Source organism: Euprymna scolopes, chromosome 16 (genome assembly GCF_053919585.1).
Source record: "Euprymna scolopes isolate OS-2025 chromosome 16, ASM5391958v1, whole genome shotgun sequence".
Lineage (NCBI taxonomy): Eukaryota > Metazoa > Mollusca > Cephalopoda > Sepiida > Sepiolidae > Euprymna > Euprymna scolopes.
Window position 1 is genome coordinate 96,063,766 of NC_136497.1, and position 27,723 is coordinate 96,091,488.

General features: G+C 33.0%; 1 protein-coding gene and 1 non-coding gene across 2 annotated transcripts in view; both read left to right on the forward strand.

Annotated features, from left to right (window-relative positions):
* LOC145296023 (uncharacterized) overlaps nucleotides 1-27,723 on the forward strand; it is a 206,871-nt gene that overhangs the window by 82,608 nt on the left and 96,540 nt on the right. The window lies entirely within an intron of this gene.
* On the forward strand, nucleotides 3,804-3,991 carry LOC145296546 (U2 spliceosomal RNA). The gene has a single exon (XR_013869999.1). It is a non-coding gene; the product is annotated as a U2 spliceosomal RNA (small nuclear RNA).

The following is a 27,723-nucleotide window of genomic DNA, read 5'->3' on the forward strand; positions in this document are numbered from 1 at the left end:
GAGAATTTTTTTAAATTTTGCACAAACATTAAACATGATATGAGTAAAAAAGTAACAGAACAGATTTTCTGGGAAAGCTGCAGTTGCTTCCCTAAGGGTGCCTTTCGGGTTAAAATTGACACTTTTGTGCTTATTAAAAAAAAATTGATGCCTTAAATTTTTAAAAACTTTGTGAAAAGTTGTAACTAACTGACTTCTATATAATTTTGTTTGTCTATACTTCGCGATAACTCTTTGGTGTGCCCCAGGGGGTCTTTTGGGACTAAATGGGGAGGGGGGAAATGATGGACTTAGTCATTTCTTTTTTTGCATAGTGCAGAACTCAAATTTACATATGTTAAGGCCTAAAACTGCACTGTTTGTTCATTTTCAGCAGGATTTGACGTCCCCTGGGGACCTTTGGGACTAAATAGGTGGGAGGCAAATGCTGAACTCATTTTTTTTATGCCTCATTCAATTTGCACTCACGGTAGACCATGCATGCTTCACTTGTTTTTCTTTGGATTCTAAGAAAGAACAGATTTTATTGGATGAGTCTCTAATATCTTTGCAGGAACCCCACCCCTTTATCCAATACAAAATTGCTATCATGTTTCTGAATTTTTGTGATGAGGATTGGTTATTTGTATTATTTGAATTCATCAGACTACTGTTCTCATTTTGAGTGTGATTTTCACAACGTTTCAGTCGATGTAACCTCCGACCTTCTTTAGGTGGGTCTTGTCAAATTTGGAAATGTTTCTGTTGAACTCTGGAATTTGGACAGAAGTAAATACAGGATTCCATTCAAAATTCCGCCCAAATTCCCGAGTTCGACAAGATATATTTGAAGAAGGTCGGAGGTTACATCAACAGAAACTTTGTGAAAATCACAGTCAAGATGAGAACAGTAGTCCAAATAATGTTAATATCATGTTTAATATACAGTACTGCTCTGTCTGTCACATAACTTTTGGATTTTTCGATTGAGAACTGAGATGTATAATCGAACAGATGTACTATAAATAGCACCAATGATCTACGATCTGCTATTTCGTTTTGCGTCAGAAAACTAGTCTGGAAGAAGCTGGCATTAATCTCAAAGGCATACGTTAGTGTGATAAATTTGTCTGAGAGAATTGAGCTGCAAAATAATTAGTTTCAGGTTAGCTTGGTGCAAAGTGAATCTTGCCTTTGGTTTTTGGAGACTTCCAAATGCAATTTATAGATATTTAAAAAGTTGTGATTCTTTTAGTATACAAAAGTTTATGTTGAAAAAAAAAAATTCTTTGCGTTGGCAAGCCACTTAACTTGAACATTATGTAAGATTGCCCTAAATTGTATTATAGCACGCATTAATTCCAAACCCAAATTGTTATTAGATGATATTTCGATACACAAAGCTGAATTCATTTAGTTTTGTTTATTTTGTTTTAGGGCATCTGGAATCCTTACAGAACATTTATTTAATCCATCGGGTAACTTGCTCCCATTCTCTTAGACATGACCAGTTAGAAGTTTTAAGTAATTCGTAATTGTATTCTTAGTCTCGCCCATGCTGGATTGAACCTTTAACCTCTAGGTAACTGTAACCTAAAAGTAATTATTACTTAGCATTTTTCGCAGGCCCAAAATAAGAACAGTAGTCAGATGAATATAAATCATAAATCCTCATATAAAAATTCTGAAATAAAATTTGGAGAAAAGTTTTAAGGTTTTTGTCTTATTTGTAGGAACTTGATGTTTACACAAAAGAAAAGGAATAAATTCTTTGAAAATGAAACTTTTACCCTTCTTTGTTTTCATATAATTTATTCCCAGTGTCATTGTTTCTTAATTTTGGTGCTTTCAGACACTAAGATATCAGATTCTCTTAGATAGTTTGAAATGAGAAAATATTACATTGCACAAAAACATATCAAGCTTGTCTGCGGTGTATCCAATCATATCTGTCTTTAGATCTTTTGAGATTGTCTTGAAATAACAGGAACTAATGAGATAGGAGCTCAGTTTTTGTTCGTACACATTTTCTGGTGGGATTATTCTGTCAACTATGGTTGACATGTATGAACAAAAGTGAAAAGAAAATGTTGTGACTGGAATAAAGGAAGAGAAATAAACTACATACTTCATACATGGGTCTCAGCTGACGTAAAATATTTTGCTGCTGTATTGGTGACTTACATAAATGCAAAACGGAATCTTCATCATGGGAAATATCTTTAAGGCATAAAAAGGAAGTTTGGTGAAAGATTATGCAACCCTTTCTTCACTATAACTATTGTTCAGGCACTCTTTTAGTACTTATTGTCTCTCAATGCATAAAGTACACGTTCTGAGATTGTCAGCATTTCTAATAATGCTAACCTAAAGAGTTGAGAGGAAAAAGAACTAAATACCAAAGTCTTATGAATGATATGAAAAGAAACCGAAACATTAAGATTTCAATCATTCCAATAATCATAGGAGCCATTGCACTCATGAACCCCCCCCCCCCAAAAAAAAACTTGTGAATATAACCGGTGAACCAAGTGCAAGACAGATCAGAACAGCTGCACTTAAAGGGATGGCTAGAATTTTAAAAAGTTTTTTTTGGTTGGAATCTTTGAAATATCTATTGAATTCTTGGTATTCAATAGAATTCCCCATCCCTAGCAAAAATAAAAGGAAAATTAAAAGAAAAAGTAGATTTATCTTGCCTGTCCCTGTTAAGCAGGATTATTTTAGCTATCTTATTTATTTTGTTGTTCATATCTTGTATCTTAAGGATTTATAATATCGACATTTTGTTTTTGTAACATTCATTCTTTTGGTGGCTAACACGAAGAAAATTTGTCAAGCAGAGGAGTAGAGGTAGGGTACACATTTAGATCCATGTCCTTTTTTTTTTTTTGCCTATCGAACTTAGCTGTGAAACTCGAACCAAGATATACTTTCTTGGCCTTCAGGCTAGGATTAAAGTGTAGCATTTGTTCTCTTCTCTTTACCAAATTTAAATGACCGTATTGGTATCTATATTTTGCATTACTCTACTACATACTCTGTCTTATTTAAATATTAATTATGGTTATATAACGCTACTTTTTCTTAAATTTTAAAACTTTTCTTCTGCTTATTTTTTGTGCTTGGTGGCTTGGTGGCTTGGACTTTTAAATATTTCATATGTTCACTGGCTATGTAAAGTATGTTGAATAATAAGCTGTCCACTTCATAAATCTATTCACTGTTCCTTTTACTGCTTAAAAGAAAGTTATGTGTGTTTAACTAAAAGTAAAATACTACACAAGACACATCTACACAGCCGATATATTATTTATCAGCCTTATTACCTTGGACAAAATATAGACATAGTTAAAAATAAATATATGTTTAAAAAGTCAAATGGAACAGAACTAGGCATTATCTTTTTTGTAATGTTATTATGTAGTAATTCATGATTTTTTTTTCTTCAATAGCCAGAGAAAGCGAGAGTGATAGTGATACACGTTTTAAAAACTATATTGTATTACTTTTTAACTTTTCTGTTTTATTGCCTATGTTCTCAGAGCAACCATGTTTGTCTATTATTTTAAGGGCAATTTTCTGTACGTGTGTGTGTCTACCTAAAAGTTAGAAACTATACAAGACACCACTTAAAGCTGATAGATTCTTTTTATCATTGCGTTCGACAGAATATCAACATTTTGTTTTTGTAATATTCATTCTTTTGGTGGTTAACAGGAAGAAAATAAGTCAAGCAGGTGAGTGGAGGTAAGGTAGACATTTAGATCGATGTCTTTTTTTTTTTTTCCTATCGAACTTTGGTGTGAAACTTGAACCAAGATATACTTTCTTGGCCTTCAGGCTAGGATTAAAGTGTAGCATTTGTTCTGTTTTCTATGGAAGAAGAAATCTATCCGGAGGGAGTAGATAGATATATAAAGAAAAGTTTTAAAAAGAAAGATGTTACAAAGTTTTCAACTTTTCTATTTTCTTGTCCATTCCCTTCCCAGGCAACGCCTGGTTACCGTGCTAGTTATAAAACAAATTTAAAAGAATAACAATAACCGACTTTGTTCTGAGCAAATATACAAAGCTTAAATAAATCATTTTATATGCATAAAAAAACAACAACTTTGTCTCGGTTAATTCAGAAAGCATGTTCGTTTTGTTTGTCTAGTTATTTATATGAAGATTATGAAAAAAAAAAAAAAAAAAATTCTTCCCCCATAAATCTAAACTATGTTATTTAAATTATTCAGACGTATGACCTAACCGTAATCGATGTTGGTTAACAATCAGCTCTAAGTGACAGTGTATTCTGGAGACTGAAGATTCGATTCCTGCTACTTGTGATAATAACTAAGAATAACATAAATTAACATTTCTACTCGGCAATGGCTGACGGAATTAGAACGATCTACTCCTGTGGATTGAATAAAGGATTCTGTTTGAAATTCTGCCCATGTTCCAAAGTTCGAATAGAAAGTCTTGATATTATAATTTAACATTTTTTTTTTTATTTTTGAAACGAGGCTTCATAATTTTTGCATTCATTTTTTTTGCAGACTATTAACCCCATCTTCATAGTTGTTGTTGTTGTTTCACCACGTTTCGATCAACTCATCCTCTGGCCTTCTTCAGGTGATTATCCGCAGTGAGATAACAACTATGGAAGGCATTAACTACTGGGGGTACAGTTACAAGACTCAGCATTCTTATCCCATCACGTTTAATCACCTGAAGAAGGCCAGAGGATGAGTTGGCTGAAACATGGCTGAAACATGGTGAAACAACTATGAAGATGAGGATAACAATCTGCAAAAAGAATGAATGCAGAAAGTCTTGAGTTCTAAAATATGCACATGGAGGGCAAAGATTACATTGTGCGAAACGTGAATATAACAACAGAGTCTGAATAATTTTCTACTTTTTTCATCCAAAAACAAAGCATATTGCTACTTGAGATCATGTCTAACTGGAGATCGTGGGGAGTTGAGCAGTAAAATGTCTGTTCGCATTACATTTAAACTTTTGCATGTTAGTACAGTCAGGAAAGCAGATAATTGGGAGGGAATTCTGAAGTCTAGCAATCTGAAGGAAGAAACTATTCGAGTAGAACGCTTTCCAGCACCCAGAGACCTCAACAGTGAAGGGTGGGATTTTGGTGCTTGTCGGATTAGTTGGAGGTATGTACCTCAATGGGGTCACAAGTACTATGAGTTTATAAGTATAACATGATCAGGAGGTCACTAGTGTGTGACCAACCCACATGTTACACTAAATGTCTTAGAAACTTTCCCATGATGATGTGAAGATGGGTCAGTCATTAAGGTCTGATTATCAAGAGGAAAAGCATACCGGAGATGTTGGCTGTAAGTGTGTGGCTCCTTCTTCTCCCAGGAAAATGTCTTGATCTCTGATGGCATTCTGGTTGGAATCTTCTTTGTCCTCAGGGCCGCTTCATTTGACTTAAGACATTTATAAACGATGCACAACACAATATGCACGTAATATATGGGAAATAAACTATTCATTTTTATCAAATGTATACAATATATATATATTACAATATTAACAAACAATTTACAGATCCTACAATTGATTTTTACCATTACTTCTTTAAAACTAACTAACGTACTTTAACTAGTATTTGGGGAGAGGGGATGCCCCCCCACACACACATACCTCATTTACGGAGAGACAGAAAATGTGTGCTCACCTCATGGCAGTCCGGATAGAAAGAGGTCAATAAAAGAAAGAGAGTTATGGGGTTGCATTTCTGTGTATCCTTCTGCCTACGGCCAAATTACCACCTGGCCATGCTGAAGGGTGTGTTAACAACTACCACCGGGGCACTAAGAAATAGTGCCATATAAGAGCACATTCTATTAAAGTATTTGTAAAACAAGCACAGATGTTACATTGCAGTGATGAGGCAAAGATTGGAGCTTGGCCGACAGTGCAAAACATATTAAATTGACTCTTTGGGCCCTGATCTTGAATAATACAAATACACTTTTGGGAAAGACCCAAATCCTTTTCACCTTCTCAAACTATGAATGAAATAATAGTGTAGATTTAAGTTATAGTTGAGATGGAAACATACATACAATGCTATAAGTTTCTGAAGGGGGGGGTGCATAAATAAATAATACTACCAGTGGCAGACAATCCAAGAAATTGGCTACACTTTGGAAAAATAATAACTTCTTGAAAACGGGGAGAGGGGACTCATGCTGAGAAAGCAAACCACTTGAAATCATACACAATTTATGTCCATTCCAGATAATAAACACTCTTGATCAATCGGTTTTTAATCTCCATAGATTAAAAAACCAATAATTCTGAAGTGGTCTTGCTGTGTGGCCTATCCCAAACTTTTGTTTAGCTGCACTGATGAGCTGTAAAACAGAAAAACAGTACTGTATGTGGATGACTAGAGTTGAGCATATTGAGAAGTGATACACGAATTACCATTAGCATATAAGCAACGCTCTTTGTGTAAACAAATCGAGCAGAGGTATTTCGGACGATGTCAAAACATCGTTAAACTCACTACTCGTTCAGCAGCCGCCAATAGCGTAATGGTTAGGAGCCTTGACTGCCGTACAGACGGTTGGGTTTCAATCCTGGCTTGAGGTAGTTGCCTGTCTAGCCGCACTGATGAGCTGTGAAACAGTGAAACAGTACTGTATGTGGATGACATATATATACATACACGCACACACACAGAGACCAATCATAGTGGGGCCCAGTGGTGGAAATAGGCAAAAAATTGATGTCTTCTTTCAACTTTCTGAATTTAATAAATAAAAAGTAAAATAAATTTCTGACAAAATAAAATAATGTAAATTGCATCATTTTTAGTCTTTTATTTTATAAAATCAAATTTTGGAGTTGCAGGAATCAGCAACCTTGGTCAGGCTCGGATTTTTATAAGCAAAGTTTTACAAACCTCAGAAAACCTCAAAAATAGAAGAAAATACTTGTTTTGTTAGGATGTTTCTAAATTTTTGAGATGAGGATTGGTTATTTGTATTATTATTCATCGGACTACTGTTTTCATTTTGAGTGTGATTTTCACAAAGTTTCGGTCGATATAACCTCCGACCTTCTTCAGGTGTATCTTGTCGAACTCTGGAATGTTTCTGTCGACTTTAGATGGAAGTTCGAGCGGAACCCTTTATTTACTTCATGGGGATAGCATGCTCTTGTTCCGTCAGTTATTATTTTAGCACGGTTCAATAAGTGCATAAGTACCCTAAATTAAAATCAATATTACCCACGAATTTAAATCCTATGCACAGAAATAAAATGTCTGGTTTTAGAATGAAATAAATATATCTCTATTTATATAAAGTTAGGTATGTGTATATGTTTATATATTTCTGTGTATAGGATAGGAAACAATTGATTTTTGGATTCTATGAAATATTTCTAAATTTAGAAAACTTGACATTATCAGCGTTGTCTGGACAATAATGGTGATCAATTTGAACATTTGCGAACATAATTCTTCAATTAGATTTGTCTTTTGTATTCAATTCTATTCCATTTTACTCTATGTTCAAAAATAAATGTTTTATTTATTTTCAAAAACAAAAACAAAAAAAAAACAATTGCTTTCTATGGAATATTTTCTAGAAAGCTTCTCCGAAAAATTTTACTTTCAAGATAAATTGTTTGTTATGGCATTCACTCTAAGCGGGCTGAACCAGCTTCCTCCAGAGGAGAAAGTGTCACAAGAATATTAAATTCACAAACGGTCCGCAGTGGCCTGAATAGATAAACGAATCTGTTAAAATCTCTCTTAAACAAAGATATTTGAAGAACAAACAATTATGCTATGTGTCCAGGTGGCAATTCTAGTATGAACTTGGGAGATTTAAACCAAATGTAGTCTCGACGTGTAGTTTTATTACTTCATCATCAGCATCAGCAGTCCTGCTGTTTAACAGCATCTGCAATCATGGCTCTCCGATGTGGTTGGCTATCAATAGCCCGAAACACCTCAACTTTTGACAATAATCCCATCCAATCGATCAAAGTGCGTCTTGATCGACCTTGCTTTTTAAATTCTGGCATTCTACCAGTCAATGCTAGATGTTAGATGCCTCTTTGATAGTAAATATGTCTTACGAAAGACGTTTCTTTTCATGATAGTTTCCATCAGCAATCCTTTAGTGCATCCAGAACTAGTCCATATTTCTTCGTTAGAAACGTAATCTTTCCAAACGACCCCTAATATTTGTGTCACAAACCAAATTTTTATGCTATTAATGCGTTTCTCCATTTTAGGGCAGATAGTCCTTTTCTACTCATTACTATAAAATTACTTTTTTTTTCATAGTTTGACTAAAAGATTACCAAGTTAGGAAAGATGTAGCTGAAGAGGCTTAAAGTTTAAACCCTTAACATTGAATATAACAATCAACATAAGAATAATAATCCTAATAATCCAAACACAAATTATCAATCTTCACATAAAAAGTTCCGAATCATCACAAAAACTTTCACTAATAATTGCTAACTAAAATGCCTAAAATCAAAAACATAAGGATACAATTATTTGGTACCGTATACATTTTTTTTACTATTATTCCTATAATACAGTCGATCGGTTTTGGTTCCTACACTGTATTAGTACCGTTTTTTTTTTCTCTTAATTATACACCTGTTTTGTTTCTTACGCTTCTTGTTGAGTTTGTTTTATTTTCTATGAAAACAAGGTAGTTTAAATGATACCTACTTGTGTAGCAGTCAAGTAGGAAGACCTCTTGATAGTTCACCGGCAAATATTTCTTTCTGGTTAGCAGGATTGCTGGAGGGGGAAGGAGGAAAGGTACTTCTCATTTTGAACTTGCTTGTTTATAAATATTAATGGCAGTTACCGTCTTTAGTGCATGTGCTCTTGTCAACTTTAGTTCTTGGTAAGAATGTTTTGATATAATCTCAATGTTACTGTAATTTCCTTTGATTTTGCTGCCATAAATAAAGACAAAAACTGAGTGTTATTTTCACAATGTTTCAGCCAATGTAACCTCTGACCTTCTTTAGGTGTATCTTGTCAAACTCAGGAATCTGCACAGAATTTCAAACAGAGTCCGGAGAAGTCCTAAGTAATTTGCAATTATATTTTGAATATCACTTGCACTAAGGATTGAACCTTCAGCCTCCAGAAGAGTGTAACTTACAACTGAAGTATATCAAGTACTTTAGCCACTACACCATGGGTCCTTTCAAATTACTTAGGACTTCTACCCAGTCATGGATGATCGAACAAGAGCATGCTAACCCTGTGGATTCGTAACATTGTGCGAAGACCCAACCTCTCTCAGTTAAGATACAACACAGGAAAGATTGTAGTGGCCACACAGTTACAAGTGTATATCCCGGTCAAACAGGACCAATATAACATTAGGTGCGACCGGTCACTAAATAGGACACTGAAGTGTCCAATCCCTCCAGGTTACTAGAGCATTCACAAAAAATCTAACGGCACAGTCTGTCACCTCCACAAAGACAGAATTGATATGGTGCTGCTGTCTGGGTGCTGGACGTGATAGTGTGACGACCCTTTCTCTTTTGGTCATCCGCTGAAAAAAAAATCACTCAATTTGGTTGTCTTCTTGAAGTTAACTTACAAGTAATAATAAATCGACATTGACTCTGGTTGTAGTTTTCATATAAAGATTAATTATTCGCAAGAGAAAATAATAGTTATGTACAGTTTTTCACAGGAGAATAAAAAAATAAAATTATCGATTATATTTTCTTTTTGTTTGGCAGTCATGGTAGTTGATGAATGTGGCTTTGTCTTTTTTCAGCAACCGATTCTTTGCTAATCAAATAGTGGCTTTCACACGGGGGGGGGGCGGGAGTGGTGGACAGTATATTCTCCCAAGTTCAAACAGACTCCAAAACTGCAGTTCAACTTTCTTTGGTCTGCAGTGCTTTATGTACAGAGAAGTGGTGTATGTTGGAGCGGACATGGGGTTTCCCATCTAACCAACCTTCACTTGCTACGTCACACTCGGATGTGTCCCAGTTTGACAATCGGTTACTTCCTCGATATATCCCAATCGGGTAATTTTCTGCAGCCCAAAGTTTCCTATCGACGATTCTCACAGACCAGTTGATTTTTGGCCCTGACCTCAAGGTCTGCCCTCTAGCCCGAACATAGCTAGACACCTCAAAACAATAACTTTTATAGCAAGTTTTGCAGGTTTTTGAATCTGCATCATCCTTTACAAACAAAATGTATTTCATGTCAGCGATCAACTACCCTTTCTTTTTAACTAGCAAGGTTACCTGATATTCCTCTGAGATCGTTCACATAAATAAAAGGCTCTAATTCATCTCTCGTTGGTCCCCTCTGTTGCAATCTCAGACCATCGTAGCTGGTTGGATCACAGATTAAATAAAGGGTTCCATTCGAAATTCTGCGCAGATTCCTGAGTTGGACAAAGATTTCGGAGTTTGACAATATACATATGAAATAAGTCAGATGTTACGTCGACCGAAACGTTGTGCAAATAACACTCAAGCTGAAAGCAGTAATTCAAAGAATCCAAATTGTACAATCCTTATCTAAAACTTCAAAAAAATAATTTTCTATTTTAAACGGCTTATTAATATTTCATTGGCAACTCATGACAAGACAACACTATAAAAGACTTGTATTATTTTGGATTATTTTGATTAAGTTCACGTTTCAGTTGACCTAAAAAACTAAAAACAAATGAGTATTGAACAACTTCAATAGTTTTGCCATTCGGATATACTTTCTCCACATCTGAGTTCGATAAAAGCTAAAGGTTGCAATCAGAGGAGAATGCGAGATAAAAATTCTGTATAGAAGTTGTTTTATGTTATTACTTTTGTTATCTATCTATCTATCTATCTATATAAATAAAACAGTAGATGTATGTGTGTGTAAATATTTAACAGATAAACATTAAAACTACAGATCACATAACACTGAAATTAACAAGAAATCGTACTCCAAAGATGGTTTATAATGAGTAAAATCTTTGTTTGTATGGGTGAATAACGCATACAGACATATATTGGTAAGTTGAAATGTGAAATGTTCATTTCAACTTGCCCACATGCTCAAATCCAATTCATTTCTTCAAGGCGTTTAATATTAAGACTTTATTATCTTTCTCTTGATAACAACATTGATAGAGAACGCAGCTGGAAGGCTAAATGTTTTGGTTTCGACTCTAGCTGATGGCATAAAGTATTTTTTTTTTTTAAATAATTTTTGAAATCATGTCTTTGTATGATTAAATACGAAATCTGCATGAATTTAAATATATTTTAGTGTATTTCAGGGCAAGCGGAAATGTAAAATATTTATTTTCAGGCTGAGAAAGTGAAACTTTTAACAAATTTTTTAGACATTTTTTACAATCTTTTAAGACAATAAATATTTTTTGACAATTATTTTTTCTGCCAGAAATCACTCACAACTGAAGACAAAATTCTATTTAAAAATCACACTTTTCTAAAGGAAATCTTGTACGACAGAAGACAAATCCTAAGTACAGGTTTTGATAGACAGCTTACTTGGGTTAATGTCAGGTTCCTGCATTTCTTTTCTTGTTTTTTTAAGTAATACGTAAATATTGCTCGACATTCAGAAAATGAAAATATTTATAACTAACCTAACTTTAATAATGTTATTTTTCTTTACATTTTTTCTCCTGCTCCCTTTTAAATAATTTTTATTTCCTTTAAATAACTTTTCCTTAACATTAAATCATTTTTCTCTAAATAACTGTTCCCATACGTTAAATAACTTCTCTCTTTTTCTTTAAATAATTTCTCCTTTTTGTAAAGGAAGAATTTATGAGCTGCAGACGTTAAATTAAATATACAGAGACATACCTATATATATATATATATATATATATATATATATATATATATATATATATATATATATATATATATATATTATCCATTTATCGATTAGACAAAACAAATAAACAAATATTAATTTCACACCAAAATTCTAAAGTTTTCAAATGTGTGTGTTTTGTTCTTTTGAGAAACTTTTTTTTTTATACATTTACTGAATTCAAATAAATTTAAGAAAAGTATGACAACATAAAATAGAAGTTTATATTATTGCAAAATGTAAATTTTCGTAACTAATAAAATATAATCAATTTTGAGAAAACGATTTTATTTTTTCAACTTTTGCAATTTTCGTAACAAAGTTAAAACTTTATTGTTTGTAATTAATGAATAAATGAAATCCCACATGACTAAAGGCAAAATTCAATGCATAAAGTTCATACTTTTTTCAGAAAATCTTGGATAACAGGGGACAAATTCTAAGTACAGGTTTTAATAGAGAAGCTTGAGCTAATGTCATGTTCCTGTGTTGCTTTTTTTTCCTTTTTTCAAGTAATACGTAAATATTACTCAAGATTCTGAAAATGAAAATATTTGTCTATCCTAACTTTAATAATCTGTTATTTTCTTTTAAATAATCTCTACCTTTCCCTCTAAATAATTTTCTTTCCTCTAAATAACTTTTCTTTTACTTTAAATAACTTCTATTTACTTTAAATAATTTTCCTTTTTTTTTCTCTAAATAATGTACTTTTCCTCCAAAGAAATAAGAATTTATGGGCTGCATACGTTAAATTAAGTATATGAAGACATAAAAACATATCTATCTTTTTTTTAATTCATTTATCGATTAGATAAACAAATATAAAATTCAATGACATTTGTAAATGATTAGTCTCTCTGACTAAAATACTAATTTTTTGGATAATTATTCGATATTTCAACAAATGTCTGACACATTTGGATTCTGTTTTTCGTAATATAAATTTAAAGTTAAAATTTCATACCTAAACAGATCAATTGTCTCATGTACTTTATATTTTAAATATATAACAAAATAAAAGCAGTCAACACTTCATATCTAGATATTGTAGTAAGAGAATATTTAATTTTTGTGAATATAATTGTCATAACAAAAACAACAAATATATTTACCATCGATACCCCATCTGACAAAAACCCACCGAAATTCTCAAATTGTCGTATGCAAATATTTACAATCCAAAAAATTTCACGAGACTAACCAATGAAATGTGGACACAAAAGCAATCATTCAAACATAAACGGAAGTTTTCTTGCCGATTATTTTTAAACAAAATTCAGTAAAATTTGAATTTGCTCCAAAACAATAAATTTCATACAGTTTATGTTCATCCACCCTGAGGCGGTAGGAGTGCCAAGCGGCAATTGTCAAGTCATTACAATATTGTAATTATAATTCTATTCTTTTTGCAGTATATTTCGAAATCATCCTTCACTAAAACTTCATATTATTAATATTTATTTATATTACTACCGAGTGGAAAGATAAAGTTGTCGCTCTAAAGAAAACAACACAACAGCTTTATTTTAAAATTTTTATTGAATAAATCAATTCGGATAACTTGATTATGTAATAGAACTGACATCTATTCAACCTACCCGCATTCAGCCTCAAACACAGCCTTGATCTGGGTTTGGAACTAGGAGCATGTCTTTTCCACAAGTACCAGCAGGAACTCAGCAAATATTCGGCAGATGGCGGTGATCAGGCTGACTTTGGTGTTGTGTGGGAAGTCATGTTGATGTTCTCGACATATGACCAAACGAAATAGTCCATTGGGTTCAAGTCGGGAGAGGAGGGGGGGCAGTGAGAAAAGGGTACAAAGTCTTAGCACTCCTTCTGGAGTCAAGCTTGGGTCTCTTTGAATTTGTCAGCTGGCACCGAGTCGTACTTCCACACCCAGGGTCTGCCAGCGGTCACCTGATTGCACCAGGGGATCACCACACTCTTCAGCACATCCAGATACACTTTGCTGTTGACTTTCAAGCCAACTTCAAAGATGTGAGGCGGCATGATGTGGCCCTCACTTGAAACCACACCAAAGACCATAACCATGGCCGGAAACTTTGTTTTCATCACTCTGTTATTCATAGCAATCCAGCAATTCATTTTAAGGGTGCTGGAAATGGTCCTGTTGCCATAAGTTGGATTGATAGAGAGCATGAGTTGTACAGCAGCACATTTCCAATCTTGCTTGTTGAACATTGTGTCACTTTCAGACATGATAGAAGACTCCTATCACGTTGTTTTTGTTTTCAGTTTGGAGAATATTATGATGAGGACATATTTATTTGCTGATCAGTCTGCAGCACCTATTTTCCATTGAATAGAAATCTTTAAATGCACAAATTACTATGTAGCTAGACGGTAAATTCAATTAGTGACCTGATGACTAAGGTATTCCCAGATATTGCTAAAAATTTTCATAATGTTAGATGACTTTGTGAAAGAAAAATCTTGACCCTTAAAAATGAGGCTGTCGATATGATTAATTATAATCTTTTGCAAGAATTGACTGGGTTAGAGCATTCTTATCAATCCATTTGTGTTATTGATGAAGATTAGGCAGTAGAATTTCCTGTAGAATTTCTACAACTACCTGGAATACTATATCATGATCTGATATTGAAGGAAGGAGCTCCAGTTATATTAAGAAATCTTTATCCACCTAAACTGTGTAATGGCATATGATTAGCAATAAAATCTTTGAAAACTGATGTTCTGGAAGCCATTAGAACAACTGGAAATTTTAAGGGTGAAACCGTGTTAATTCTTTGGATTCCCCTTATTCCTTCTGACATGCCATAACAGTTCAAGCATTTACAATTCCCAATAAAAATTGGTTTTGCCATGTCTATAAATAAAGCTCAAGAACAAAGCCTCAAAATTGTTGTACTTAATCTTCACCTTTTTTCTCGTGGCTAGTTGTATGTTGTTTGCTCACGCATTGGAAGTCTTAAAAATCTCTATATTTACACACCTGTTAGATGTCACACCCAAAATGTTGTTTAGGTAGAGGTTCTTCAAAATTAATGCTACAGGTACAGATATGCACTGCTGGAAACTAAATTTTAATTATTTCATTAACAGAATAGATTATTAATGTCATCTTTGTATATATATTGTACATTAAATAGTTGAAACACAAGGAGATTTAACGGTTTTCATATATGCGCTAAGATATAAAATAATTGCAATTCTGACATCATATTTTGAAAGAGGAAGGACTAAAAGATAAAAGGATTAACTGGCGAGACCTCTATAAAATAAAACGCACTTGCCGTTTCTACTTCATGGTGGATGTGGAAAAAGAAGTCATTGTAAATTTATGCTTCGTTTAATCAATAAGATGATAATATATGTGGACAGAATATGCAAATATATCAAATACAACCTGGTACGCCGGGTACTTCAACTAGTATATTACTAAACGAGGAATAATTTCCATTTAAAATCCGTTTAGTAATATGCATGTAAAATTGAGAAAAGCACACTTGAAATGTGTCAACATCATATGAATAAGCCAAAGCAAAACAAAATGGCGACCAAATTCTACCTGATATCGTGATGATTAAAAAAAAAAAACTCAAAAAACAAAGTGTGCTTTTCTCAATTTTGCATGCATAATACTAACTGCCGAGTTTATCTGCTAGCATGTACATAAATGCATATAACTATAGACTAATGTTTCTGTAATGGTGGGTATGCAGAAAAAAATATCTGACAGTATAAATAATAATGAAAACTTAATAGGCTTTATTCAAGTGATATGACGTTTCAGTGCACTTTAAATCTTCTTCAGATATGTAAAACAAACATAAAAAAAGCTGTTCTCCAGAAAAATTTACTAATTAATCAGATAAAATTAGTTCAAGAATAGGATAAAAATGCTGACACGAATGCTAACATGCATCTTTACATGGGTACATTTTATTTGTGCGTTTTCAGTCTTTTGTTCTCCTGACTCAGTACATAAGTCGCCAACTTATTTTATCTCTCTTCAATCGGCACACATTTTCTTTACATTACTTCCATATGTTTTTTCTTGTTTTTTCTTTTCCCCTTTCTTGTTTTCTCTTTTCTTCCTTTTTCTTTCTCTCACATATTTTATCTTATTCATGTGTAATGCTGTCTCAGAATGAATAACAGCTTAAAATTTCTTTTTTTATTTCTCTTGGTTTTTACATATTTGAATAAAGTATTAATTGTACCAAGAATGTCATATGAATTAAATAAAGCAGATTTTTGTGAGTAAACGTGATGCTTATTTTAAATCTCTTAATGAATGAATGCATTGAGTCAAAGAAATAGACTTGCGTTCATAAAATTCAAAGAATCAAAGTAAAAGTACATTTTATGCAAAAGTCCAGAATAGTTAAAAACCAAAAATTCTTAAATATAAAAAAAACCCAACTCCACATAATTTAAGTAAAACACTTTAGAGTTAAATTTTCTAACAAAGATAATATCAGTGTATAAAAAATGTTTTTTAATAATAAAATTACAATAAAGTTATGATTAGAGAACTTGTAGACTAAAAAAAATATGTCAAAAGCTGACATTTTATCAAAACGATTTATAAGACTTTTTAAACAGAAAAAAATCGTACATATTAATGTTAACACTAACCAAGTACTGCAGAGAATTTCATTGTAGTGTGTTTGTATAAATTATGTTTTTCTTTTTATTTACAAATAACTTTATTTACAAATGTTAACTATTCTGAACTTTTACCAAGAATTCTTCTGATTTTCATATTTAATCTGAAGGATATTTCATTTTGTAAAAGTAAGGCTGCAGGTACAGTCCATAAAACAATCAGGTTTCAATCTCGGCTTGAAGCACTTGCCTCTCTAGCCACACTGAACAGCTGTGATACAACAAAACAGTTTGCATATGATCTCCTCTTCTATTTGTGTTTAATGAGATTGCCAGTTGCCTTCAGCGATTATGCAAAGCTCTTCATAAAACGAATAGAGCACCCTTCGACAGCTGATATGATTTATATAAGCAATAAGATTATTTTTCTTGTTGCTTGTGCTGATGTGTAATGGATGGAAGCTATAGCTGTCAAAAAACACTTAGATTAAAATTTCAGCTTTAATTACTTACATTTCTAGCCATACTGAATAGCTGCGATATAGCAAAATAGTCTGGATAATATATATATCAAATGATATTTTGTCTGAGAAACATTGTCTAGGAAGTTTTATGTGTATATATATATGTGTGAGTTCATTCTCCATAGACTCGAAAAGCGCTTGACTGATTTTTATGAAATTTCACATGCATGTACTTTATCCATATGTACTTCTTTGATATAATAAAGGCGTGTTTGAAATGAATGTTTCTGTTTAGAGCACAATTTGCATTTTAAACTTTAATGCAACCATTATATATAAAAATAATTTTATAAAATTAACAGTAGGTTCTCTACAGTGCAATGTAGATTATAATATATTGTGAACTTAGTCACTGCAAGACATGTTACTCTTCCTTCAGGTGCATTGCGATGGGTTCCCAATTAGAGCAGGCAATCAATTGATTTAATTGAAACATGGGTTATTTCATTGATTTCGGTGACAATAAAAATATGGGAGTGTGAAACCTTCATTGATCATCATTTAATCCTGGGCAACGTCGATTTACCCTGCTAGTATAATATAATTATGTATGATTCAAAATGATGGATATGAATGCAACATTTATATGCATCATTTGAAAAAATTCAGTATTCAAAAAAAAAAAAATATATATAATAATTCGTATGTTTTATAATCTATCTCCTTTCTCTCAGCGATATGATTTCATCTACTCTATAGAAGAAAGCCAGATATCTCTCTCCAGCATTATGCGAAGCTCTCTGTCTGTTTGTAAATAAACAAGCAGGTCGAGCACTGTAAAAGCGATGGGCAAGTATCTATATAAATAGGCCAGAGGTTAGAACTGACGACTGTCAACTAGATAATTGTAGGTTCAGTCCCTGGCTAGGGATGGGTGCTAGTCTAGCCGCACTGATGAGCACTGATACAGCAAAACAGTTGTATGTGGATAACTATATGTATGCGCTTAAACTAAGTATTTTATAAAAATGTGGATAACTATATTTATGTATGTGCGAAACTAAGTATTTTATATAAAATATTCAGACTAAGTTCCGAGGTAAACTAAGTTCAACATAGAGCAGATGTATATATGCCATAGTTACGTAGAATATAGACCACGTTATGATCAGCATATTTTGAGTTGATTACGTAAACGGCCAAAATCTGCTGAAACTCTTAGCTAACAAAATCACAGCATCCGACAGTTGGCAAAAGGTACATTTGTTTATTAATTTTGTTACCGTATGTTTTGCTTATTGAAATATTATGTAAAAATACATGATAGCTAAAAAAAAAAGTCCCTCTCTGTATTAAGAATGAGTTTCGAAATAACGTGATTATTTCAGCACGGTTCATAAACTGCACTAGTACCTTTTCTTTTTTCTTTTCTGTCATTGAAATTACCATACGATGATTGTTTTCGATTATAATTGTTTCCTTAATTGTTTGCTAACGGTTTCAAACATTCACCGACATTATGGCTCATTCCATGTCAAATCAAGTTTTTCTTTTTTTGGGCGGGGGGCAAATATCATGTCTGACAAAGATTTTTTCAAATTTTCCACACTTATAGATCTCCATGAAGGGATTGAATGGCACCTGTTGCACATCTCAAGGTCAATATATGACCTCTGACCTTTTTACAAAAATAGGAAAAAAAGATCAACTTTAAAAGATGATATCTAAGTTGTTTATGGACCTAAGAAATTCATTCATATATCATTCTACAGTACATAGATAGATCTACAATTGTATCTGGGGATTTTTTTTTTTTTTTTTTTTTAGAGGTCAAAGAAAAGTTAACCTTAATCTTGAGACTTTTTACCTGACTTCTCTCGAAAAAACGGGTTCTTTAATTATTTTTAATTTTTTACAAAAGATTTGTCTATCTTATGACAGTGTATATTCCAAATTTCATGATGGGCATTTCACTATAACTGTTGCTACAATCGTTTTATAAAAGTGGGCAAAATTCAAAATGGCGGAATGTAGTACACGCTACTTCATATAGAAGCATTTTGTTATTTCACATTAGAGTCAAGTTGTATATCTTGGTAAAGCTATTTTAACGCCGATTAATAATCACATAAGGACCCCCCCCCCCAAAAAAAAAATTGTTGATTTGGCATGGAATATTTGAAATTGGATATATTGAAGAAATTCAATATTCAAACAGAAAAACTAATTTGTACATGTACTTCTCCTTTCTTTCTGTGTGGTCCTGGATATGACCTTAAACTTTATCCAGTGGTGAGGCTCCAGCTTGCGGGCTTTGGGGAGTGTGGAGCCACCCTTTAATTGGCATTGCTCCCAGGTCCACTCTGACCCGGAGTGATAGTACCTGTTAGGGTCCCAACTATGGGTTAAATAGAAACCGACATGAAAACAACAAATATATTCTATTAAAAAATTTTTTCTTCAAAATCTTTGGATTCGGCATTAAATAACCTGAAAGGGTTAATATGCCATAAAACAACCAACCAACCAACCAACCTTTCTTTCTGTAATATAATTTTTGTCAATCTTATAGTTAATTCATTAGTTTATCACCCAACATCACTGGTCATGGTTGAAAATTATCAATAGCATAACGTATTAAATTCAATAGATAAAAATCCTGTTAAAGCATAATTTAAGTACGAAATGAAATCCACCAGAATGCATTTTTGTTTCATAGTAAAAAAAAAAAAAAGGTAGACTTTATAATCTTGTGTTAATGAACCTGCCCTGACCCCAACAAAACCAAGGGTAAGGCACACTTAAGTTAGAAGAAATAATATTTACAGATACATTCCACTTCTACTTTTGGGGAAGAGCATTTTATCGTGAAATGGCTCCCCCAAATCGTCTCTTTCCATACAATTTCTGAAGAGGACGTAAAAAATCGTCCAAAATGTGTTAAAACTTATTTCAGTAATTGGAAACCTTAAAATATCAAATAGTAAAACAACTATGTAAAAAACATAACAATTCTTGGTGACGCCACTCATTTAAATATACAGTTTTTTTTCTCTCATTGGAATCTCTGTACCCTTTGTACACAATGGAGAACTCTGGTAAAGGAAATGATGGTTAGCATTTAACATAATGTTATACCCTTCCATAAAAAGAATTGAGTTCTCTAGTTTATCTAGTATCGTAAATTTGTAAACAAAAAAAAATATTTCAGTGATGTAATTTCTTCAACTCTTGTAGTGGGTTCGTTTGCTCAGATAACAAGACACAAGATATCACTAAGCATGGTTGAAAGTGATCTGGTATCTGGATTGCTAGAACTGGTATTCATTGTGTAATAAAAGAAATAGTGGAAAAGGTATTAAAAAAGACGAGAAAGGCATGTATCATATCATGAAAAACGATTGTAAAACAAACGGAGTTCAAAATGTTTTAATTGTTTTTCAAATTCTGTATGCGAGCTTGGAATGTACACATCTTTGCCAATAATTTACATCTTTTCTGCATATTATTCGCAAGAACAATGCATGCAAAGTTAGTTCATTAAATATTGTTGCAGCACGATCTATAAAATGCTCTGTAAGGTATTTGGTATTATTGGATGTCATGATCTCTCTTCAGTAGGTGTGCTTTTGAATATTTTTCAATGGGTTCATTGCCAAAGTCACAGATAATTTCTAATCTTGGAAGTCAGTAGATGTTAGAACTCAATCCAATTGGCGAAGTGCCTTCTTTTCTTTCATAACAATGAGTCTATCTTAAAGTTACTTACTTTCTTTGTTTTTGAAATTTTTTTTTTTTTTTCAGCCGATTATTTGATTTACATTATCACTATCCAGTCTTTTTCATATATAACATCCTGAAATAGAAATCTGGCTACTTGAGACTATTATATTTTAAACTTTGGCGGCGTTACTATTCCCCCCCCCCACCAAGGCCACTAAAATGTTTGCTCAAGGAAATCTATCGATTATTATTGCTAACATTTAAAGGATAAATTAACTCCCCTTGTCAATTAAAAATGTGTTTCCATTTTTGTGTTCACACACTTGTATCAACGTGTATAGGCAAAGTTACTAAATTTTTATTCAAACTAACAGCATTATGCTACCCATATATAATGCAATTATGTTAGCATGAAATTACTAGTTACCAGAAAAATTTGATTGATACATTCATATAACTAACCTGTCTCTAATCTCGTGATACCACTTAATGTATATGTGCATGCATGTGTACAAATGGCGTTTGAGAGAAACATAAAAAACTAGTTATACCTACCCGGTGTTGTTTTACGGATATTTTTGCTTATTTTGTTTTTTATAATATTAAAAAAAAAAATTTTTAATATTACTTCGAAAGTTAAATTTAATTATGATATCATTTGATCGTTAAATTATTAATTCAACCAAATTTTTAAACTAATTTTATTAAAGTAATCTTCCTTTCATCTCTCTTCATAAAATTATTTGATGCAAATATCTTCCAAACTTTTCAATCTTTTAAGATATACCGAGAATGACTTCTTATTCGACAGTTTAAATGCTTCCAAATTCTTTCCAAGTTTTGAAGGAGCAAAACGTAATTTTTTTTCTTTTAGCAAAAGATCAAAATAACTATCTTATTTACAAAGAAATCGAAATGCATTATGGTGGATTTAATTTTGTAATTCAATTAAATTTTAAACAGAAATTTTCTAAAATTTGTTATAGTACTTTGTTATTGCATTTGATCAATGGTAAATAATATAAAAAATAATGCAAAACATGTAGAAGCAAGAAATATGCACATGCATGAAGTGGCCATACAATTTAAATATAACGATAAATGAAACATTCATATTATTTGGGTTCTTCGGACTACTGTTCTCATCTTGAGTGTTATTTTTCACATGATTTCAGTCGATATAACTTGTGGATAAAGTACTTAGTAGATTCAGTTTTAAGTTTTATTCTTCTGGGGGTTGAAGGTTCAATCCTCTGTGTGCGTGACACTCAAAAATACAGTTGCAAATTACTTAGAATGTTCAGTTTTAAGAAAGGTTCAAGAACTTGTGACATTGATAAGGTCATTGGATTGAATGCTAATTACAAATCTGCAGTCACTCCGGTTCTTAGATCGACTGTTTAACTATGATGTCATGACACATAGAAAACTTATATATGCGTCTTTGAACATGTTCGGTGAAAAATAGACAATGCTTCCTTTGTGTACCCTTCATGTTTGTGTACCCACACATGTATGCACTGCAATGAATGTTCACCAATGGTCGATTTGGGGGCTTGTTGATGTTCGGATATTGACCATTTTCTGTTTCTACATATTGTATCGGGGAAATATGTTGGGAAATTCTAACCTCCAAGCGCTGAATGGTATACCCTATGTCGTCAGCATCATACTGACCATTAAAGTGATAAATTACCATGTTGTATTGTGGAGGGTATACCATTCTTTCATAAAGGGGAAAACGTTTCTAGTCCTAAGCACTGTTCGAACTTAGTTGCAAAGAAACAATGTGAAACGCAGAAATGTGTGTGTGTGTATATATATATATATATATATATATATATTGTTGCCAGAGAATCAGCTAGATGCAATGTGGATATTGCTGCTCTATTTGAAACCTGTTTTAATGATGAAGATCAACTTGCTGAAAAAGGTGCAGTGTATACGTTTTTCTGGAAAGGCAAACCCAAGGGAGTAAAAAGGGAAGGAGGAGTTGGTTTTGCTATCAGGACAAAGATCACATCTCAGTAAGAGTAACCTTGTGGAATTAGTGATCGAATCGTTTTATTGAGGGTACCTTTACATTGTGATCGTTACGTGTCAGTTATCTCAGAATATGCTTCTACTTCGGATAGTAGACAGGATGTCAGTGGGGTTTTATCAAAATCTACGGTATTGTATCAAAGGGATAACAAAAGCAGATAAGATTTTATTGCTTGGAGACTTTAATGCACGGGTTGGAAGTGATCACAACACCTGGGGTGTATTATGAAAATATGGCCTTGGCAAATGATAATGAGATTCTTCTTTTGCAGTTGTGTACTGGACATAATCTTGCAGCATGTAACACCTTCTACCAACAAAAAACTTGGATGCACCTCAGATCAAAACATGGTCATATTCTTGATTATGCCATCATGTGCAAGTGTGTACTGTAAGAGTTATGCGGGGTGCAGACTGTAACACTGATCACAAACTTGTTCGCGCTAAACTTAAGTTGTGTATAAGGAAAAAGGTCAGAGCCAATGAAGTAAAAGTGTCTAAACGCATTGATGTCTCCAAATTACAAAATAAAGAAGCGTGTGAAACTCGTAGGACATCGTTTATTAGTATCTCATTTGACGAAATTCAAGTCATAAGTAAAGGAACTAAAGTAAAGCAAAGGAACTGAAATACTTGGCTTTAAGAAAACCGAACCTGGTTTGATGAAAATGATTCTACAATCACCAATCTTTTGGAAGAGATGAAAAAGGCTCACGAAATATGTTTGTCTTCTAATGGATCAGTTAAAATAACTGCAGAAAAAATGTGTAAAGAAGCAAAATTAAAAGTACAGCATGAGACACGTCGAATGAAGAACAAGTGGTGGGCCATATTGTCAGCAGACATCCAAGCAGATTAAGACTGCAAAAATTCAAAAGATATGGATTACAAAATCAGACAAGCTTTTGGGTTGCAGCCTCCGACATTGGTACTTGTAAAATCCAAAGCTCGTTCTGCCCTTTTCAACAATGTTGAGGGGATCATGGAACGATGAACTGAGCATTTTTGAGATCTTTTTTATAATCCACCTGAAGTAAATGATATAGTTATTGATAGTCTCCCTCAAAAGAAGGTCGTTGATGAAATGACTACTGATCCTAGCATTGATGAGACCAAAAGCACATTAACATTAATAAGGGAAAAGCACCCGGACTTGATGGAATATTTGGAAGTGATAGCATTATCCATGTATTCATGCTTGCTGTTTGGCATGATAATACTATCCCTCAAGATTGGATTAATGCAATATTGATCCCAGTGTATAAAGGACAGAGGTCAAAATCTGAGTGTGAGATTATGAAGGCATTAGCTTGCTTGAGGCAGTGGGAAAAGTTTTAGCAAATATGTTAAATCGTTTGCTGAAATGGATTTGTCTATCATCCCAGAAATCAATGTAGTTTTAGATCTTACCGCGGCACAATGGACATGATATTCTCTGTGCGACAGTTAATGGAAAAATGTATGGAGCAGCGAGAGTCTTTGTATAAAGTTTTTGTCAATCTGGAAAAAGCTTTTGATACCATAGATTGCAATGCATTCTTAGGAAACTAGGCTGTCCTAATAGTTTTGTGGAGTTGCTTCAGCAATTACACAATAATAGGAAAGCCCGAGTGAACTTTAATAGATCTGTCTGCTCCAATTACAGCTGCAAACAGTGTGAAAAAAGGTGATATACTTGCTCCTACATTATTTTCCATATATTTTGCTGTGATGCTGGTGCATACTTTAAACAACTGCGATATTTGGGTAAAATTTCGGTTTTGTGCATCAGGTAAACTTTTTAACCTTAGACGTCTCAACGCAAAGTCGAAAACTTTTCAGAACCTTGTTATCAATAACTTTTATATGCAGATGATGCAGACCTTATTTCATATTCAGAAGCAGACACAGAAATGATTATTGACAAGTTATCAGAGGCTTGTAAAGCTTTTGGACTTACTATTAGCCTAAAAAAAAACATTTTATGTATTCCCCTCCTATAAGAATGCCATATGTTGAACCAAATATTTTGGTTGATGGTAAGAAGTTAAATATCATGGACAATTCTGTATATCTATGCTGAGTGAGGACTGTATGCTTGATACTGAGATAAATTACAGAATAGCCAAAGCCAGTTCTGCTTTTGGCAAACTGAAGAAACGTGTATGGTCAGATCAGGGAATCACAACAAAAACAAAGCTAATTGTTTACAAAGCATGCGTTATCACTACGCTGCTATATGGGTCAGAGACTTGGACAACATATAGAAGGCATCTCAAGTTATTGGAAAGGTTTCATCAAATTTGTATTCGGATAATACTTAATATTAACTGGAGGACTCTAACGCCTGACACTGTAGTTCTTGAATGATCAAATAGTATTAGTATAGAAATGAAAATCATTCAAAATCAGATGCACTGGATTGGACACTTGGTTAGGATAGATGACAAAAGACTTCCTAAACAACTGTTTTATGGTGAGATAGATAGGGGTAAAAGACCACAACGTAAACCAACTTGAAAATACTTGAGAGGAAGCCCAAGTGAAAGATCGATCACTGTGGAGAAAAACCATCAGAGAAAGCTATAAGATTTTTAAAGAGTAGCATGTAGATCTTGCTGTCTTAAAATGAGTTTTAAGAAAGCAGGACGAAAATATGTCAGAAATTACAACAGGAACTGAAGTGTACTGTATGTGGTAGATATCTTTTGTCAAAAGCTGGTTTTGTAACTCATCTGGAATCACACAATCAAAGACAAGAACAACAGTCTTACAGCACATCCAGCAAGACTAAGTCGTCATTTGTGGTCTAATCTGCAAATCTAACAGTGGCTTGATACAACATTCGAGGATTCATATTATGTGATTACCTTTACAAGAAAAAAGTTTTTATGCCACATATGTGTACTTTCATGTAGGACTAAAGCTGGATTAAAAAGTCACGTACATACATATAGCCACACAACACTTAACTGAAGAGATGATAAACTTCTGTTAAGAAGTAACAATCATCATATGTGTATAAATATATATATATATAAATATGTATGCATGTAAATAGAAAAGTAGAAATATATATATATATATATATATATATATATATATATATATATCCTATATAATAAAATAACTGCAGAATTTCCCCTCTGGACCAAAGTATCGTAGGTTTGCAACAGCAGATGCCACATACAAATTCAATATACCTAGCCTAATAGCCAATATCTTATGTAGCTGTTGAACACCATTTTAGACACATTCAGTCATGATAATAAAATGCTACATTGCACTTGACGAGCAACACCATCACAATTGCAACATTTTTACAGGAAAGAGTCCCTACTTTTCTTTCTATTTAGTCCTAACACTTCTACCAGTTGTCACCGGAATTAATTCTACATATTCCACAGATACTGTGATTATACCCATTGTAATTGGCTCATATAACATAATCTTTCCAATTTCCGATTCATAAATAATAATAGCTCCCACCGAAGTCCATCCATTCTGATTGGCTAAGCGCTGAAAATTCTCATATTCCAGAATTTGATGCTTATAAATAAACAAACAGTTACTAAAATTAAAACAAGGCATCACTAAGAGACATGGTTTTTGCACAGTGTCAAGTTCATTATAAGCTTAGATTATTACAGCCGTGTTTGTGTGTTCGTATTTCTGCGTGTGTCTGCGTGTGTATAATACAAATTACTTGCTTTAACCAAACTGAGCAACAACAGCGTGTGGCCAGGTACAGCTATTTGAATATAAAATATTAACATTTGAACAGTGTTCATTGAAAAAAAAAGCTAAAATAAAAATTAGGCTAAAATTATTTTTGTTTTTCATTAAATAAATCGTAGATGTTAAAAATGGTGCTTATGCACTTGTGTTACTGTGCTATTTTTAAAATCGTATTTACAGGTTATTACAGTCGTGTGCGTGTGTGTGATACAAATCACTCTAATACTTGCTTTAACCAAACTGAGCCACAGCAACGCGTGGTTGGGTATAACAAGTATATATATATATATATATAGATTCTCACAATCAAGTGAAATCATATTAAATGTCATATTTATAGTATACGTTTTTAGATGCCTTCTCACATCTGAAAGGTTTTATTAATTGATAAGTAGGTTTTTCTGTCATTAAGTTTGAAATAGCATTTTCAATGTATAATTTATAAGTTAGATTAATATTAATAAATTTGAAAAAAAAGGTGCTGCTGCACAATGGCAGGAATTGTAAGCTGCAGTTTAAGCACTATTATGCATCAATTCGAAATTTGTATAAATTCCAAAAATTATGAAAAATGGTCAAGTAGAATAATTACAAGTAAAAATAGAATTTCATCAATTATTAATTTTATCATGTTTTCATGTGGAAGAGTTGTGCGACCAATTCAGTATGACAAACTGACTTGTCTCGTTTGTTTTCCTTGAAATCTGCCATTGAAAAAATAGAAAATGCAATTGCTAGTGACTATGATTTTTTTGTAAAATAATATGAATAAATAGATCTACCAATCTTCTACCTGATCATTTTTCGTAATTTTTGGAATTGATACGAATTTCAATATGACACATAAGCATGTAATAGTGTTTTTATTATTTTTTTTTTTTTACATAGGTATCACCACTTATCAAAGCCGATAGGCCACTCAAGGATAAGGGTTAAAGAGTGTAGAGTAGTCAAAAGGACAATATAGTAATCGATAGTAATGGAAGTTCGGTAAATTTGTTAACTTAAGTGGAACGGCTAATCAGAAACTTGTTCACGTTGGACTTGAAGACAACCATATTATAGACAGCTGGAAAGCAGGAAAACGGAAGACGATTCCACAGGCGTGCAGTTCTAAGAAAGAAGCTTTGATCATGGAATCTATGTTTAGGTTTAGGTACAGATAAAGAGTGGGGAAAATTATTGATAATGTTTTCAGCTAGTCTAGTGTTTCTTGTGAAAGTTTGTCGAGGGGGGACCATAGATTGAAGCTCAGTTGAACACTTTCCATGAAAATAACGATAAAGCAGAGACAAACTCGCAACA